We start from the raw sequence: 19,260 nt of genomic DNA on the forward strand, positions 1-19,260 counted from the left end.
GTAATTTTCCAAAGATGCAGTATTGTGGTGGCCAGGTGGACAAGCCAATGGGCAAAAAATACATTGGCATTGCTTCATATTTCTTTGAACCCTGCCGGAAACATACCTTTCTCTTCCCCTTGACCAGCAAAGGACGTCACCTGCTTAACAGTGCTTGATTTGTGAATATATAGCTACAGGAACACTTGTGGACTGGGTGATTAGACCAAAGAAGTAACTGTAACACACAAAAAGCGATGCTTATTTAAATAAAGTAACAATGGCACGGACCTTTGTGTCATTACCAGTGAAAGAGGAATTTATTCTTGAATTTTCTATTCGATCACTGTTTGTGTTCTGTTCCAAAGCCATCAAATCTGTTCCGTTTTGGTCCATTCTATCATTTTTCCTCACACTTCTGAAGGGGGATGTAACTTAGTGGTAGAGCGCATGCTTCGCATGTATGAGGTCCTGGGTTCAATCCCCAGCATCTCCAGACACTGCTTTAGTCATGGCAAGCTGCTATATTACACTGCAAGGAATTTCAGAGACACTTCTGACTTCTGACATCCACAGTGGCCTAATGGATGTCAGAAGCTAATATTTGGTAAGTTTAGACCATTCAGTGCTTTGACCAGTATAAATCATAGCATCACTCTTTGGCTAATGGATATTCAAAAATCAACATTTCATCCACAAGCTTAAAAAAAACTATAAATCCATTGTGCACTGTCACCCTGCCAAATTATAACTCAGTGATTGTTAGATATCTTTTGTTGAAATATCCGTCAGTAAAAGTGTATATATGGTATAGTGTAGGTTTATTGTCATCTGATGCCGAGATAGATGCTCAAACTCAAGCTTAAGTGCAAACTCCCAGTCCCACATTACGGTTGAATCTTGCAGCACTTATAAAATATATACAAGTACAATAAGTCTGGATGGGTGTCAAGAGAGGCTTTGAAACATGGCATCCATTCAGGCGCAACATTTTGAAATCAACTTTTTGTTTTTCCATGCATCTATGGACTAGCAGGTTTGATGGTGTTTCTTTTTGGAGTGTTTCTAGACAAAGTGGTTCAGTGGTAGTGCGCATACCTTTGTTCATTTGGGATCAGACATGTTTTCCAGATATGCTTGACTGGACAAGCATACCTTGATTTTTAATTGGTCTCAAGATTTCACAGTCATTTTCCAAAGATGCAGTATTGTGGTGGCCAGGTGGACAAGCCAATGAGAAAAAAATACATTGGCATTGCTTCATATTTCTTTGAACCCTGCCGGAAACATACCTTTCTCTTCCCCTTGACCAGCAAAGGACGTCACCTGCTTAACAGTGCTCGATTTGTGAATATATAGGTACAGGAACACTTGTGGACTGGGTGATCAGACCAAAGAAGTAACTGTAACACACAAAAAGTGACGCTTATGTAAGTAAAGTAACAATGGCACAGACCTTTGTGTCATTACCAGTGAAAGAGGAATTTATTCTTGAATTTTCTATCCGATCACTATTTGTGTTCTGTTCCTAAGCCATCATATCTGTTCCGTTTTGGTCCATTCTATCATTTTTGCTTACAGTTCCGAAGGGGATGTAGCTCAGTGTTAGAGCGCATGCTTAGCATGTATGAGGCCCTGGGTTCAATCTACAGCATCTCCAGACAATGCTTTAGTCATTGCAAGTTGCCATATTACACTGGAAGGAATTTCAGATACCTGTCACCTGCACGCCGGCGCGCAGTTTCCAAATTACAAAAGTTCTCTTGATGTAAAATGATGTATAACTTGCGGTCAATACCAGCAAGTTATAAATCATTTTAAAGGTTATTTTCTCAACAAAACGAATATGTCATTGATTTACATTGAATAATATGCCCCAAGAAGCAATTACCAATAGTTTGTGAGAAAGTCTCAACTTTTACAAACGCATGTCCTACCTGTTTGCTTTTTATGACGGACAAAACGGCTTCCAATCTGTACATTCTTGTACTCAGTCTGTCGGTAAGGATCCATAGAAAAACAATATCCACTTGTATTTTTCCTGAAGTTATCGGATTTTGAGATATTGTCAAGTAAACAACGTTTTCTACAGTGAAAATATCCACATAAAGGCTCTGTCCGGCGCATTTCTCAATCCATATCAAATGACCTGTTTGACTTATAAGATGGTGTTTGGCATCGATCTTTTCTTCAGACCGTTAGCTACAGAATGAGACCATCCACAATTGTTTCTGTCCGCGGGTTTGTTCTTTACAGCCGCCGCAAAAAAAAAAGGCGCCGCTTCCGACGCGGGCATCCATCTTGTTTACGTCCACTTAGCGCTAGCATGCGGTGACGTAGAAGACTTTGATTGAGATATTATTCTAGCCAATAAGAATACCTTTCGAATGGTGGGTGGGACTTAGGGCTTCTTCACACAGAGGCTTTGTAACATATATACATAGTATTTCTAGAAAAAGCGGGTTAGTGGTAGAGCGCATACCTTTGTTCATTTGTGTTGTTTCTAAACCATCAAATCTGTTCCGTTTTTGTCCATTCTATCATTTTGGAGAATTGAACCAAAGGGGATGTAGCTCATTGGTAGAGCATGTATGAGGTCCTGGGTTCAATCCCCAGCATCTCCTGACACTGCTTTAGTCATTGCAAGCTGCCATATTACACTGGAAGGAATTTTAGAGACCTTGACTTAAATATGCCATGTCAACACTTCTGACATCCACAGTGGCCTAATGGATGTCAGAAGCTAATATTTGGTAAGTTTAGACCATTCAGTGCTTTGACCAGTATAAATCATAGCTCCCACTCTTTGGCTAATGGATATTCAAAAATCAACTTTTCATCCACAAGCTTAAAAAAAAACTATAAATCCATTGTGCACTGTCACCCTGCCAAATTATAACTCAGTGATTGTTAGATACCTTTTGTTGAAATATCCGTCAGTAAAAGTGTATGTATGGTATAGTGTAGGATTATTGTAGTCTGATGCCGAGATAGATGCTCAAACTCAAGCTTAAGTGCAAACTTCCAGTCCCACATTACGGTTGAATCTTGCAGCACTTATAAAATATATACAAGTACAATAAGTCTGGATGGGTGTCAAGAGAGGCTTTGAAACATGGCATCCATTCAGGCGCAACATTTTGAAATCAAATTTTTGTTTTTCCATGCATCTATGGACTAGCAGGTTTGATGGTGTTTCTTTTTGGAGTATTTCTAGACAAAGTGGTTCAGTGGTAGAGCACATACCTTTGTTCATTTGGGATCAGACATGTTTTCCAGCAAGGCTTGACTGGACAAGCATACCTTGATTTTTAATTGGTCTCAAGATTTCACAGTAATTTTCCAAAGATGCAGTATTGTGGTGGCCAGGTGGACAAGCCAATGGGCAAAAAATACATTGGCATTGCTTCATATTTCTTTGAACCCTGCCGGAAACATACCTTTCTCTTCCCCTTGACCAGCAAAGGACGTCACCTGCTTAACAGTGCTTGATTTGTGAATATATAGCTACAGGAACACTTGTGGACTGGGTGATTAGACCAAAGAAGTAACTGTAACACACAAAAAGCGATGCTTATTTAAATAAAGTAACAATGGCACGGACCTTTGTGTCATTACCAGTGAAAGAGGAATTTATTCTTGAATTTTCTATCCGATCACTGTTTGTGTTCTGTTCCAAAGCCATCAAATCTGTTCCGTTTTGGTCCATTCTATCATTTTTCCTCACACTTCTGAAGGGGGATGTAACTCAGTGGTAGAGCGCATGCTTCGCATGTATGAGGTCCTGGATTCAATCCCCAGCATCTCCAGACACTGCTTTAGTCATGGCAAGCTGCCATATTACACTGCAAGGAATTTCAGAGACACTTCTGACATCCACAGTGGCCTAATGGATGTCAGAAGCTAATATTTGGTAAGTTTAGACCATTCAGTGCTTTGACCAGTATAAATCATAGCATCACTCTTTGGCTAATGGATATTCAAAAATCAACATTTCATTCACAAGCTTAAAAAAAACTATAAATCCATTGTGCACTGTCACCCTGCCAAATTATAACTCAGTGATTGTTAGATATCTTTTGTTGAAATATCCGTCAGTAAAAGTGTATGTATGGTATAGTGTAGGTTTATTGTCATCTGATGCCGAGATAGATGCTCAAACTCAAGCTTAAGTGCAAACTCCCAGTCCCACATTACGGTTGAATCTTGCATCACTTATAAAATATATACAAGTACAATAAGTCTGGATGGGTGTCAAGAGAGGCTTTGAAACATGGCATCCATTCAGGCGCAACATTTTGAAATCAACTTTTTGTTTTTCCATGCATCTATGGACTAGCAGGTTTGATGGTGTTTCTTTTTGGAGTGTTTCTAGACAAAGTGGTTCAGTGGTAGCGCGCATACCTTTGTTCATTTGGGATCAGACATGTTTTCCAGCAATGCTTGACTGGACAAGCATACCTTGATTTTTAATTGGTCTCAAGATTTCACAGTCATTTTCCAAAGATGCAGTATTGTGGTGGCCAGGTGGACAAGCCAATGAGAAAAAAATACATTGGCATTGCTTCATATTTCTTTGAACCCTGCCGGAAACATACCTTTCTCTTCCCCTTGACCAGCAAAGGACGTCACCTGCTTAACAGTGCTCGATTTGTGAATATATAGGTACAGGAACACTTGTGGACTGGGTGATCAGACCAAAGAAGTAACTGTAACACACAAAAAGTGACGCTTATGTAAGTAAAGTAACAATGGCACAGACCTTTGTGTCATTACCAGTGAAAGAGGAATTTATTCTTGAATTTTCTATCCGATCACTATTTGTGTTCTGTTCCTAAGCCATCATATCTGTTCCGTTTTGGTCCATTCTATCATTTTTGCTTACAGTTCCGAAGGGGATGTAGCTCAGTGGTAGAGCGCATGCTTAGCATGTATGGGTTCAATCCCCAGCATCTCCAGACAATGCTTTAGTCATTGCAAGTTGCCATATTACACTGGAAGGAATTTCAGATACCTGTCACCTGCACGCCGGCGCGCAGTTTCCAAATTACAAAAGTTCTCTTGATGTAAAATGATGTATAACTTGCGGTCAATACCAGCAAGTTATACATCATTTTAAAGGTTATTTTCTCAACAAAACGAATATGTCATTGATTTACATTGAATAATATGCCCCAAGAAGCAATTACCAATAGTTTGTGAGAAAGTCTCAACTTTTACAAACGCATGTCCTACCTGTTTGCTTTTTATGACGGACAAAACGGCTTTCAATCTGTACATTCTTGTACTCAGTCTGTCGGTAAGGATCCATAGAAAAACAATATCCACTTGTATTTTTCCTGAAGTTATCGGATTTTGAGATATTGTCAAGTAAACAACGTTTTCTACAGTGAAAATATCCACATAAAGGCTCTGTCCGGCGCATTTCTCAATCCATATCAAATGACCTGTTTGACTTATAAGATGGTGTTTGGCATCGATCTTTTCTTCAGACTGTTAGCTACAGAATGAGACCATCCACAATTGTTTCTGTCCGCGGGTTTGTTCTTTACAGCCGCCGCAAAAAAAAAGGCGCCGCTTCCGACGCGGGCATCCATCTTGTTTACGTCCACTTAGCGCTAGCATGCGGTGACGTAGAAGACTTTGATTGAGATATTATTCTAGCCAATAAGAATACCTTTCGAATGGTGGGTGGGACTTAGGGCTTCTTCACACAGAGGCTTTGTAACATATATACATAGTATTTCTAGAAAAAGCGGGTTAGTGGTAGAGCGCATACCTTTGTTCATTTGTGTTGTTTCTAAACCATCAAATCTGTTCCGTTTTTGTCCATTCTATCATTTTGGAGAATTGAACCAAAGGGGATGTAGCTCATTGGTAGAGCATGTATGAGGTCCTGGGTTCAATCCCCAGCATCTCCTGACACTGCTTTAGTCATTGCAAGCTGCCATATTACACTGGAAGGAATTTTAGAGACCTTGACTTAAATATGCCATGTCAACACTTCTGACATCCACAGTGGCCTAATGGATGTCAGAAGCTAATATTTGGTAAGTTTAGACCATTCAGTGCTTTGACCAGTATAAATCATAGCTCCCACTCTTTGGCTAATGGATATTCAAAAATCAACTTTTCATCCACAAGCTTAAAAAAAAACTATAAATCCATTGTGCACTGTCACCCTGCCAAATTATAACTCAGTGATTGTTAGATACCTTTTGTTGAAATATCCGTCAGTAAAAGTGTATGTATGGTATAGTGTAGGATTATTGTAGTCTGATGCCGAGATAGATGCTCAAACTCAAGCTTAAGTGCAAACTCCCAGTCCCACATTACGGTTGAATCTTGCAGCACTTATAAAATATATACAAGTACAATAAGTCTGGATGGGTGTCAAGAGAGGCTTTGAAACATGGCATCCATTCAGGCGCAACATTTTGAAATCAAATTTTTGTTTTTCCATGCATCTATGGACTAGCAGGTTTGATGGTGTTTCTTTTTGGAGTATTTCTAGACAAAGTGGTTCAGTGGTAGAGCACATACCTTTGTTCATTTGGGATCAGACATGTTTTCCAGCAAGGCTTGACTGGACAAGCATACCTTGATTTTTAATTGGTCTCAAGATTTCACAGTAATTTTCCAAAGATGCAGTATTGTGGTGGCCAGGTGGACAAGCCAATGGGCAAAAAATACATTGGCATTGCTTCATATTTCTTTGAACCCTGCCGGAAACATACCTTTCTCTTCCCCTTGACCAGCAAAGGACGTCACCTGCTTAACAGTGCTCGATTTGTGAATATATAGGTACAGGAACACTTGTGGACTGGGTGATCAGACCAAAGAAGTAACTGTAACACACAAAAAGTGACGCTTATGTAAGTAAAGTAACAATGGCACAGACCTTTGTGTCATTACCAGTGAAAGAGGAATTTATTCTTGAATTTTCTATCCGATCACTATTTGTGTTCTGTTCCTAAGCCATCATATCTGTTCCGTTTTGGTCCATTCTATCATTTTTGCTTACAGTTCCGAAGGGGATGTAGCTCAGTGGTAGAGCGCATGCTTAGCATGTATGGGTTCAATCCCCAGCATCTCCAGACAATGCTTTAGTCATTGCAAGTTGCCATATTACACTGGAAGGAATTTCAGATACCTGTCACCTGCACGCCGGCGCGCAGTTTCCAAATTACAAAAGTTCTCTTGATGTAAAATGATGTATAACTTGCGGTCAATACCAGCAAGTTATACATCATTTTAAAGGTTATTTTCTCAACAAAACGAATATGTCATTGATTTACATTGAATAATATGCCCCAAGAAGCAATTACCAATAGTTTGTGAGAAAGTCTCAACTTTTACAAACGCATGTCCTACCTGTTTGCTTTTTATGACGGACAAAACGGCTTCCAATCTGTACATTCTTGTACTCAGTCTGTCGGTAAGGATCCATAGAAAAACAATATCCACTTGTATTTTTCCTGAAGTTATCGGATTTTGAGATATTGTCAAGTAAACAACGTTTTCTACAGTGAAAATATCCACATAAAGGCTCTGTCCGGCGCATTTCTCAATCCATATCAAATGACCTGTTTGACTTATAAGATGGTGTTTGGCATCGATCTTTTCTTCAGACTGTTAGCTACAGAATGAGACCATCCACAATTGTTTCTGTCCGCGGGTTTGTTCTTTACAGCCGCCGCAAAAAAAAAGGCGCCGCTTCCGACGCGGGCATCCATCTTGTTTACGTCCACTTAGCGCTAGCATGCGGTGACGTAGAAGACTTTGATTGAGATATTATTCTAGCCAATAAGAATACCTTTCGAATGGTGGGTGGGACTTAGGGCTTCTTCACACAGAGGCTTTGTAACATATATACATAGTATTTCTAGAAAAAGCGGGTTAGTGGTAGAGCGCATACCTTTGTTCATTTGTGTTGTTTCTAAACCATCAAATCTGTTCCGTTTTTGTCCATTCTATCATTTTGGAGAATTGAACCAAAGGGGATGTAGCTCATTGGTAGAGCATGTATGAGGTCCTGGGTTCAATCCCCAGCATCTCCTGACACTGCTTTAGTCATTGCAAGCTGCCATATTACACTGGAAGGAATTTTAGAGACCTTGACTTAAATATGCCATGTCAACACTTCTGACATCCACAGTGGCCTAATGGATGTCAGAAGCTAATATTTGGTAAGTTTAGACCATTCAGTGCTTTGACCAGTATAAATCATAGCTCCCACTCTTTGGCTAATGGATATTCAAAAATCAACTTTTCATCCACAAGCTTAAAAAAAAACTATAAATCCATTGTGCACTGTCACCCTGCCAAATTATAACTCAGTGATTGTTAGATACCTTTTGTTGAAATATCCGTCAGTAAAAGTGTATGTATGGTATAGTGTAGGATTATTGTAGTCTGATGCCGAGATAGATGCTCAAACTCAAGCTTAAGTGCAAACTCCCAGTCCCACATTACGGTTGAATCTTGCAGCACTTATAAAATATATACAAGTACAATAAGTCTGGATGGGTGTCAAGAGAGGCTTTGAAACATGGCATCCATTCAGGCGCAACATTTTGAAATCAAATTTTTGTTTTTCCATGCATCTATGGACTAGCAGGTTTGATGGTGTTTCTTTTTGGAGTATTTCTAGACAAAGTGGTTCAGTGGTAGAGCACATACCTTTGTTCATTTGGGATCAGACATGTTTTCCAGCAAGGCTTGACTGGACAAGCATACCTTGATTTTTAATTGGTCTCAAGATTTCACAGTAATTTTCCAAAGATGCAGTATTGTGGTGGCCAGGTGGACAAGCCAATGGGCAAAAAATACATTGGCATTGCTTCATATTTCTTTGAACCCTGCCGGAAACATACCTTTCTCTTCCCCTTGACCAGCAAAGGACGTCACCTGCTTAACAGTGCTCGATTTGTGAATATATAGGTACAGGAACACTTGTGGACTGGGTGATCAGACCAAAGAAGTAACTGTAACACACAAAAAGTGACGCTTATGTAAGTAAAGTAACAATGGCACAGACCTTTGTGTCATTACCAGTGAAAGAGGAATTTATTCTTGAATTTTCTATCCGATCACTATTTGTGTTCTGTTCCTAAGCCATCATATCTGTTCCGTTTTGGTCCATTCTATCATTTTTGCTTACAGTTCCGAAGGGGATGTAGCTCAGTGGTAGAGCGCATGCTTAGCATGTATGGGTTCAATCCCCAGCATCTCCAGACAATGCTTTAGTCATTGCAAGTTGCCATATTACACTGGAAGGAATTTCAGATACCTGTCACCTGCACGCCGGCGCGCAGTTTCCAAATTACAAAAGTTCTCTTGATGTAAAATGATGTATAACTTGCGGTCAATACCAGCAAGTTATACATCATTTTAAAGGTTATTTTCTCAACAAAACGAATATGTCATTGATTTACATTGAATAATATGCCCCAAGAAGCAATTACCAATAGTTTGTGAGAAAGTCTCAACTTTTACAAACGCATGTCCTACCTGTTTGCTTTTTATGACGGACAAAACGGCTTCCAATCTGTACATTCTTGTACTCAGTCTGTCGGTAAGGATCCATAGAAAAACAATATCCACTTGTATTTTTCCTGAAGTTATCGGATTTTGAGATATTGTCAAGTAAACAACGTTTTCTACAGTGAAAATATCCACATAAAGGCTCTGTCCGGCGCATTTCTCAATCCATATCAAATGACCTGTTTGACTTATAAGATGGTGTTTGGCATCGATCTTTTCTTCAGACTGTTAGCTACAGAATGAGACCATCCACAATTGTTTCTGTCCGCGGGTTTGTTCTTTACAGCCGCCGCAAAAAAAAAGGCGCCGCTTCCGACGCGGGCATCCATCTTGTTTACGTCCACTTAGCGCTAGCATGCGGTGACGTAGAAGACTTTGATTGAGATATTATTCTAGCCAATAAGAATACCTTTCGAATGGTGGGTGGGACTTAGGGCTTCTTCACACAGAGGCTTTGTAACATATATACATAGTATTTCTAGAAAAAGCGGGTTAGTGGTAGAGCGCATACCTTTGTTCATTTGTGTTGTTTCTAAACCATCAAATCTGTTCCGTTTTTGTCCATTCTATCATTTTGGAGAATTGAACCAAAGGGGATGTAGCTCATTGGTAGAGCATGTATGAGGTCCTGGGTTCAATCCCCAGCATCTCCTGACACTGCTTTAGTCATTGCAAGCTGCCATATTACACTGGAAGGAATTTTAGAGACCTTGACTTAAATATGCCATGTCAACACTTCTGACATCCACAGTGGCCTAATGGATGTCAGAAGCTAATATTTGGTAAGTTTAGACCATTCAGTGCTTTGACCAGTATAAATCATAGCTCCCACTCTTTGGCTAATGGATATTCAAAAATCAACTTTTCATCCACAAGCTTAAAAAAAAACTATAAATCCATTGTGCACTGTCACCCTGCCAAATTATAACTCAGTGATTGTTAGATACCTTTTGTTGAAATATCCGTCAGTAAAAGTGTATGTATGGTATAGTGTAGGATTATTGTAGTCTGATGCCGAGATGGATGCTCAAACTCAAGCTTAAGTGCAAACTCCCAGTCCCACATTACGGTTGAATCTTGCAGCACTTATAAAATATATACAAGTACAATAAGTCTGGATGGGTGTCAAGAGAGGCTTTGAAACATGGCATCCATTCAGGCGCAACATTTTGAAATCAAATTTTTGTTTTTCCATGCATCTATGGACTAGCAGGTTTGATGGTGTTTCTTTTTGGAGTATTTCTAGACAAAGTGGTTCAGTGGTAGAGCACATACCTTTGTTCATTTGGGATCAGACATGTTTTCCAGCAAGGCTTGACTGGACAAGCATACCTTGATTTTTAATTGGTCTCAAGATTTCACAGTAATTTTCCAAAGATGCAGTATTGTGGTGGCCAGGTGGACAAGCCAATGGGCAAAAAATACATTGGCATTGCTTCATATTTCTTTGAACCCTGCCGGAAACATACCTTTCTCTTCCCCTTGACCAGCAAAGGACGTCACCTGCTTAACAGTGTTTGATTTGTGAATATATAGCTACAGGAACACTTGTGGACTGGGTGATTAGACCAAAGAAGTAACTGTAACACACAAAAAGCGATGCTTATTTAAATAAAGTAACAATGGCACGGACCTTTGTGTCATTACCAGTGAAAGAGGAATTTATTCTTGAATTTTCTATCCGATCACTGTTTGTGTTCTGTTCCAAAGCCATCAAATCTGTTCCGTTTTGGTCCATTCTATCATTTTTCCTCACACTTCTGAAGGGGGATGTAACTCAGTGGTAGAGCGCATGCTTCGCATGTATGAGGTCCTGGATTCAATCCCCAGCATCTCCAGACACTGCTTTAGTCATGGCAAGCTGCCATATTACACTGCAAGGAATTTCAGAGACACTTCTGACTTCTGACATCCACAGTGGCCTAATGGATGTCAGAAGCTAATATTTGGTAAGTTTAGACCATTCAGTGCTTTGACCAGTATAAATCATAGCTCCCACTCTTTGGCTAATGGATATTCAAAAATCAACTTTTCATCCACAAGCTTAAAAAAAAACTATAAATCAATTGTGCACTGTCACCCTGCCAAATTATAACTCAGTGATTGTTAGATACCTTTTGTTGAAATATCCGTCAGTAAAAGTGTATGTATGGTATAGTGTAGGTTTATTGTCATCTGATGCCGAGATAGATGCTCAAACTCAAGCTTAAGTGCAAACTCCCAGTCCCACATTACGGTTGAATCTTGCATCACTTATAAAATATATACAAGTACAATAAGTCTGGATGGGTGTCAAGAGAGGCTTTGAAACATGGCATCCATTCAGGCGCAACATTTTGAAATCAACTTTTTGTTTTTCCATGCATCTATGGACTAGCAGGTTTGATGGTGTTTCTTTTTGGAGTGTTTCTAGACAAAGTGGTTCAGTGGTAGCGCGCATACCTTTGTTCATTTGGGATCAGACATGTTTTCCAGCAATGCTTGACTGGACAAGCATACCTTGATTTTTAATTGGTCTCAAGATTTCACAGTCATTTTCCAAAGATGCAGTATTGTGGTGGCCAGGTGGACAAGCCAATGAGAAAAAAATACATTGGCATTGCTTCATATTTCTTTGAACCCTGCCGGAAACATACCTTTCTCTTCCCCTTGACCAGCAAAGGACGTCACCTGCTTAACAGTGCTCGATTTGTGAATATATAGGTACAGGAACACTTGTGGACTGGGTGATCAGACCAAAGAAGTAACTGTAACACACAAAAAGTGACGCTTATGTAAGTAAAGTAACAATGGCACAGACCTTTGTGTCATTACCAGTGAAAGAGGAATTTATTCTTGAATTTTCTATCCGATCACTGTTTGTGTTCTGTTCCAAAGCCATCAAATCTGTTCCGTTTTGGTCCATTCTATCATTTTTCCTCACACTTCTGAAGGGGGATGTAACTCAGTGGTAGAGCGCATGCTTCGCATGTATGAGGTCCTGGATTCAATCCCCAGCATCTCCAGACACTGCTTTAGTCATGGCAAGCTGCCATATTACACTGCAAGGAATTTCAGAGACACTTCTGACTTCTGACATCCACAGTGGCCTAATGGATGTCAGAAGCTAATATTTGGTAAGTTTAGACCATTCAGTGCTTTGACCAGTATAAATCATAGCATCACTCTTTGGCTAATGGATATTCAAAAATCAACATTTCATTCACAAGCTTAAAAAAAAACTATAAATCCATTGTGCACTGTCACCCTGCCAAATTATAACTCAGTGATTGTTAGATATCTTTTGTTGAAATATCCGTCAGTAAAAGTGTATGTATGGTATAGTGTAGGTTTATTGTCATCTGATGCCGAGATAGATGCTCAAACTCAAGCTTAAGTGCAAACTCCCAGTCCCACATTACGGTTGAATCTTGCATCACTTATAAAATATATACAAGTACAATAAGTCTGGATGGGTGTCAAGAGAGGCTTTGAAACATGGCATCCATTCAGGCGCAACATTTTGAAATCAACTTTTTGTTTTTCCATGCATCTATGGACTAGCAGGTTTGATGGTGTTTCTTTTTGGAGTGTTTCTAGACAAAGTGGTTCAGTGGTAGCGCGCATACCTTTGTTCATTTGGGATCAGACATGTTTTCCAGCAATGCTTGACTGGACAAGCATACCTTGATTTTTAATTGGTCTCAAGATTTCACAGTCATTTTCCAAAGATGCAGTATTGTGGTGGCCAGGTGGACAAGCCAATGAGAAAAAAATACATTGGCATTGCTTCATATTTCTTTGAACCCTGCCGGAAACATACCTTTCTCTTCCCCTTGACCAGCAAAGGACGTCACCTGCTTAACAGTGCTCGATTTGTGAATAATAGGTACAGGAACACTTGTGGACTGGGTGATCAGACCAAAGAAGTAACTGTAACACACAAAAAGTGACGCTTATGTAAGTAAAGTAACAATGGCACAGACCTTTGTGTCATTACCAGTGAAAGAGGAATTTATTCTTGAATTTTCTATCCGATCACTATTTGTGTTCTGTTCCGTTTTGGTCCATTCTATCATTTTTGCTTACAGTTCCGAAGGGGATGTAGCTCAGTGGTAGAGCGCATGCTTCGCATGTATGAGGTCCTGGGTTCAATCCCCAGCATCTCCAGACACTGCTTTAGTCATGGCAAGCTGCTATATTACACTGCAAGGAATTTCAGAGACACTTCTGACTTCTGACATCCACAGTGGCCTAATGGATGTCAGAAGCTAATATTTGGTAAGTTTAGACCATTCAGTGCTTTGACCAGTATATTTCATAGCATCACTCTTTGGCTAATGGATATTCAAAAATCAACATTTCATCCACAAGCTTAAAAAAAACTATAAATCCATTGTGCACTGTCACCCTGCCAAATTATAACTCAGTGATTGTTAGATATCTTTTGTTGAAATATCCATCAGTAAAAGTGTATGTATGGTATAGTGTAGGTTTATTGTCATCTGATGCCGAGATAGATGCTCAAACTCAAGCTTAAGTGCAAACTCCCAGTCCCACATTACGGTTGAATCTTGCATCACTTATAAAATATATACAAGTACAATAAGTCTGGATGGGTGTCAAGAGAGGCTTTGAAACATGGCATCCATTCAGGCGCAACATTTTGAAATCAACTTTTTGTTTTTCCATGCATCTATGGACTAGCAGGTTTGATGGTGTTTCTTTTTGGAGTGTTTCTAGACAAAGTGGTTCAGTGGTAGCGCGCATACCTTTGTTCATTTGGGATCAGACATGTTTTCCAGCAATGCTTGACTGGACAAGCATACCTTGATTTTTAATTGGTCTCAAGATTTCACAGTCATTTTCCAAAGATGCAGTATTGTGGTGGCCAGGTGGACAAGCCAATGAGAAAAAAATACATTGGCATTGCTTCATATTTCTTTGAACCCTGCCGGAAACATACCTTTCTCTTCCCCTTGACCAGCAAAGGACGTCACCTGCTTAACAGTGCTCGATTTGTGAATATATAGGTACAGGAACACTTGTGGACTGGGTGATCAGACCAAAGAAGTAACTGTAACACACAAAAAGTGACGCTTATGTAAGTAAAGTAACAATGGCACAGACCTTTGTGTCATTACCAGTGAAAGAGGAATTTATTCTTGAATTTTCTATCCGATCACTGTTTGTGTTCTGTTCCAAAGCCATCAAATCTGTTCCGTTTTGGTCCATTCTATCATTTTTCCTCACACTTCTGAAGGGGGATGTAACTCAGTGGTAGAGCGCATGCTTCGCATGTATGAGGTCCTGGATTCAATCCCCAGCATCTCCAGACACTGCTTTAGTCATGGCAAGCTGCCATATTACACTGCAAGGAATTTCAGAGACACTTCTGACTTCTGACATCCACAGTGGCCTAATGGATGTCAGAAGCTAATATTTGGTAAGTTTAGACCATTCAGTGCTTTGACCAGTATAAATCATAGCATCACTCTTTGGCTAATGGATATTCAAAAATCAACATTTCATTCACAAGCTTAAAAAAAAACTATAAATCCATTGTACACTGTCACCCTGCCAAATTATAACTCAGTGATTGTTAGATATCTTTTGTTGAAATATCCGTCAGTAAAAGTGTATGTATGGTATAGTGTAGGTTTATTGTCATCTGATGCCGAGATAGATGCTCAAACTCAAGCTTAAGTGCAAACTCCCAGTCCCACATTACGGTTGAATCTTGCATCACTTATAAAATATATACAAGTACAATAAGTCTGGATGGGTGTCAAGAGAGGCTTTGAAACATGGCATCCATTCAGGCGCAACATTTTGAAATCAACTTTTTGTTTTTCCATGCATCTATGGACTAGCAGGTTTGATGGTGTTTCTTTTTGGAGTGTTTCTAGACAAAGTGGTTCAGTGGTAGCGCGCATACCTTTGTTCATTTGGGATCAGACATGTTTTCCAGCAATGCTTGACTGGACAAGCATACCTTGATTTTTAATTGGTCTCAAGATTTCACAGTCATTTTCCAAAGATGCAGTATTGTGGTGGCCAGGTGGACAAGCCAATGAGAAAAAAATACATTGGCATTGCTTCATATTTCTTTGAACCCTGCCGGAAACATACCTTTCTCTTCCCCTTGACCAGCAAAGGACGTCACCTGCTTAACAGTGCTCGATTTGTGAATAATAGGTACAGGAACACTTGTGGACTGGGTGATCAGACCAAAGAAGTAACTGTAACACACAAAAAGTGACGCTTATGTAAGTAAAGTAACAATGGCACAGACCTTTGTGTCATTACCAGTGAAAGAGGAATTTATTCTTGAATTTTCTATCCGATCACTATTTGTGTTCTGTTCCGTTTTGGTCCATTCTATCATTTTTGCTTACAGTTCCGAAGGGGATGTAGCTCAGTGGTAGAGCGCATGCTTCGCATGTATGAGGTCCTGGGTTCAATCCCCAGCATCTCCAGACACTGCTTTAGTCATGGCAAGCTGCTATATTACACCGCAAGGAATTTCAGAGACACTTCTGACTTCTGACATCCACAGTGGCCTAATGGATGTCAGAAGCTAATATTTGGTAAGTTTAGACCATTCAGTGCTTTGACCAGTATATTTCATAGCATCACTCTTTGGCTAATGGATATTCAAAAATCAACATTTCATCCACAAGCTTAAAAAAAACTATAAATCCATTGTGCACTGTCACCCTGCCAAATTATAACTCAGTGATTGTTAGATATCTTTTGTTGAAATATCCATCAGTAAAAGTGTATGTATGGTATAGTGTAGGTTTATTGTCATCTGATGCCGAGATAGATGCTCAAACTCAAGCTTAAGTGCAAACTCCCAGTCCCACATTACGGTTGAATCTTGCAGCACTTATAAAATATATACAAGTACAATAAGTCTGGATGGGTGTCAAGAGAGGCTTTGAAACATGGCATCCATTCAGGCGCAACATTTTGAAATCAACTTTTTGTTTTTCCATGCATCTATGGACTAGCAGGTTTGATGGTGTTTCTTTTTGGAGTGTTTCTAGACAAAGTGGTTCAGTGGTAGCGCGCATACCTTTGTTCATTTGGGATCAGACATGTTTTCCAGCAATGCTTGACTGGACAAGCATACCTTGATTTTTAATTGGTCTCAAGATTTCACAGTAATTTTCCAAAGATGCAGTATTGTGGTGGCCAGGTGGACAAGCCAATGAGAAAAAAATACATTGGCATTGCTTCATATTTCTTTGAACCCTGCCGGAAACATACCTTTCTCTTCCCCTTGACCAGCAAAGGACGTCACCTGCTTAACAGTGCTCGATTTGTGAATAATAGGTACAGGAACACTTGTGGACTGGGTGATTAGACCAAAGAAGTAACTGTAACACACAAAAAGTGACGCTTATGTAAGTAAAGTAACAATGGCACAGACCTTTGTGTCATTACCAGTGAAAGAGGAATTTATTCTTGAATTTTCTATCCGATCACTATTTGTGTTCTGTTCCTAAGCCATCATATCTGTTCCGTTTTGGTCCATTCTATCATTTTTGCTAACAGTTCCGAAGGGGATGTAGCTCAGTGGTAGAGCGCATGCTTCGCATGTATGAGGTCCTGGGTTCAATCCCCAGCATCTCCAGACACTGCTTTAGTCATGGCAAGCTGCCATATTACACTGCAAGGAATTACAGAGACACTTCTGACATCCACAGTGGCCTAATGGATGTCAGAAGCTAATATTTGGTAAGTTTAGACCATTCAGTGCTTTGACCAGTATAAATCATAGCATCACTCTTTGGCTAATGGATATTCAAAAATCAACATTTCATCCACAAGCTTAAAAAAAACTATAAATCCATTGTGCACTGTCACCCTGCCAAATTATAACTCAGTGATTGTTAGATATCTTTTGTTGAAATATCCGTCAGTAAAAGTGTATGTATGGTATAGTGTAGGTTTATTGTCATCTGATGCCGAGATAGATGCTCAAACTCAAGCTTAAGTGCAAACTCCCAGTCCCACATTACGGTTGAATCTTGCAGCACTTATAAAATATATACAAGTACAATAAGTCTGGATGGGTGTCAAGAGAGGCTTTGAAACATGGCAACCATTCAGGCGCAACATTTTGAAATCAACTTTTTGTTTTTCCATGCATCTATGGACTAGCAGGTTTGATGGTGTTTCTTTTTGGAGTGTTTCTAGACAAAGTGGTTCAGTGGTAGCGCGCATACCTTTGTTCATTTGGGATCAGACATGTTTTCCAGCAATGCTTGACTGGACAAGCATACCTTGATTTTTAATTGGTCTCAAGATTTCACAGTCATTTTCCAAAGATGCAGTATTGTGGTGGCCAGGTGGACAAGCCAATGAGAAAAAAATACATTGGCATTGCTTCATATTTCTTTGAACCCTGCCGGAAACATACCTTTCTCTTCCCCTTGACCAGCAAAGGACGTCACCTGCTTAACAGTGCTCGATTTGTGAATATATAGGTACAGGAACACTTGTGGACTGGGTGATCAGACCAAAGAAGTAACTGTAACACACAAAAAGTGACGCTTATGTAAGTAAAGTAACAATGGCACAGACCTTTGTGTCATTACCAGTGAAAGAGGAATTTATTCTTGAATTTTCTATCCGATCACTATTTGTGTTCTGTTCCTAAGCCATCATATCTATTCCGTTTTGGTCCATTCTATCATTTTTGCTTACAGTTCCGAAGGGGATGTAGCTCAGTGGTAGAGCGCATGCTTAGCATGTATGAGGCCCTGGGTTCAATCCCCAGCATCTCCAGACAATGCTTTAGTCATTGCAAGTTGCCATATTACACTGGAAGGAATTTCAGATACCTGTCACCTGCACGCCGACGCGCAGTTTCCAAATTACAAAAGTTTTCTTGATGTAAAATGATGTATAACTTGCGGTCAATACCAGCAAGTTATACATCATTATAAAGGTTATTTTCTCAACAAAACGAATATGTCATTGATTTACATTGAATAATATGCCCCAAGAAGCAATTACCAATAGTTTGTGAGAAAGTCTCAACTTTTACAAACGCATGTCCTACCTGTTTGCTTTTTATGACGGACAAAACGGCTTCCAATCTGTACATTCTTGTACTCAGTCTGTCGGTAAGGATCCATAGAAAAACAATATCCACTTGTATTTTTCCTGAAGTTATCGGATTTTGAGATATTGTCAAGTAAACAACGTTTTCTACAGTGAAAATATCCACATAAAGGCTCTGTCCGGCGCATTTCTCAATCCATATCAAATGACCTGTTTGACTTATAAGATGGTGTTTGGCATCGATCTTTTCTTCAGACTGTTAGCTACAGAATGAGACCATCCACAATTGTTTCTGTCCGCGGGTTTGTTCTTTACAGCCGCCGCAAAAAAAAAGGCGCCGCTTCCGACGCGGGCATCCATCTTGTTTACGTCCACTTAGCGCTAGCATGCGGTGACGTAGAAGACTTTGATTGAGATATTATTCTAGCCAATAAGAATACCTTTCGAATGGTGGGTGGGACTTAGGGCTTCTTCACACAGAGGCTTTGTAACATATATACATAGTATTTCTAGAAAAAGCGGGTTAGTGGTAGAGCGCATACCTTTGTTCATTTGTGTTGTTTCTAAACCATCAAATCTGTTCCGTTTTTGTCCATTCTATCATTTTGGAGAATTGAACCAAAGGGGATGTAGCTCAGTGGTAGAGCATGTATGGGTTCAATCCCCAGCATCTCCTGA

At 39.7% G+C, this 19,260-nt stretch overlaps 9 non-coding genes across 9 annotated transcripts; all 9 read left to right on the plus strand.

Annotated features, from left to right (window-relative positions):
- The first annotated feature begins 403 nt into the window (after positions 1 to 403).
- Positions 404 to 475, plus strand: trnaa-cgc (transfer RNA alanine (anticodon CGC)). The gene has a single exon. It is a non-coding gene; the product is annotated as a tRNA-Ala (tRNA).
- A 3,241-nt stretch (positions 476 to 3,716) lies between these two features.
- On the plus strand, positions 3,717 to 3,788 carry trnaa-cgc (transfer RNA alanine (anticodon CGC)). The gene has a single exon. It is a non-coding gene; the product is annotated as a tRNA-Ala (tRNA).
- Positions 3,789 to 11,291: 7,503 nt separating this feature from the next.
- Positions 11,292 to 11,363, plus strand: trnaa-cgc (transfer RNA alanine (anticodon CGC)). The gene has a single exon. It is a non-coding gene; the product is annotated as a tRNA-Ala (tRNA).
- A 1,095-nt stretch (positions 11,364 to 12,458) lies between these two features.
- trnaa-cgc (transfer RNA alanine (anticodon CGC)) lies at positions 12,459 to 12,530 on the plus strand. Its single transcript has one exon. It is a non-coding gene; the product is annotated as a tRNA-Ala (tRNA).
- Positions 12,531 to 13,602: 1,072 nt separating this feature from the next.
- Positions 13,603 to 13,674, plus strand: trnaa-cgc (transfer RNA alanine (anticodon CGC)). Its single transcript has one exon. It is a non-coding gene; the product is annotated as a tRNA-Ala (tRNA).
- Positions 13,675 to 14,767: 1,093 nt separating this feature from the next.
- On the plus strand, positions 14,768 to 14,839 carry trnaa-cgc (transfer RNA alanine (anticodon CGC)). The gene has a single exon. It is a non-coding gene; the product is annotated as a tRNA-Ala (tRNA).
- Positions 14,840 to 15,911: 1,072 nt separating this feature from the next.
- trnaa-cgc (transfer RNA alanine (anticodon CGC)) lies at positions 15,912 to 15,983 on the plus strand. The gene has a single exon. It is a non-coding gene; the product is annotated as a tRNA-Ala (tRNA).
- Positions 15,984 to 17,074: 1,091 nt separating this feature from the next.
- Positions 17,075 to 17,146, plus strand: trnaa-cgc (transfer RNA alanine (anticodon CGC)). Its single transcript has one exon. It is a non-coding gene; the product is annotated as a tRNA-Ala (tRNA).
- A 1,085-nt stretch (positions 17,147 to 18,231) lies between these two features.
- On the plus strand, positions 18,232 to 18,303 carry trnaa-agc (transfer RNA alanine (anticodon AGC)). The gene has a single exon. It is a non-coding gene; the product is annotated as a tRNA-Ala (tRNA).
- Positions 18,304 to 19,260: the final 957 nt, after the last annotated feature.

Source organism: Eucyclogobius newberryi, unplaced genomic scaffold (assembly GCF_026437365.1).
Source record: "Eucyclogobius newberryi isolate DKJ021-1_F unplaced genomic scaffold, fEucNew1.0.hap1 SCAF_4, whole genome shotgun sequence".
NCBI lineage: Eukaryota > Metazoa > Chordata > Actinopteri > Gobiiformes > Gobiidae > Eucyclogobius > Eucyclogobius newberryi.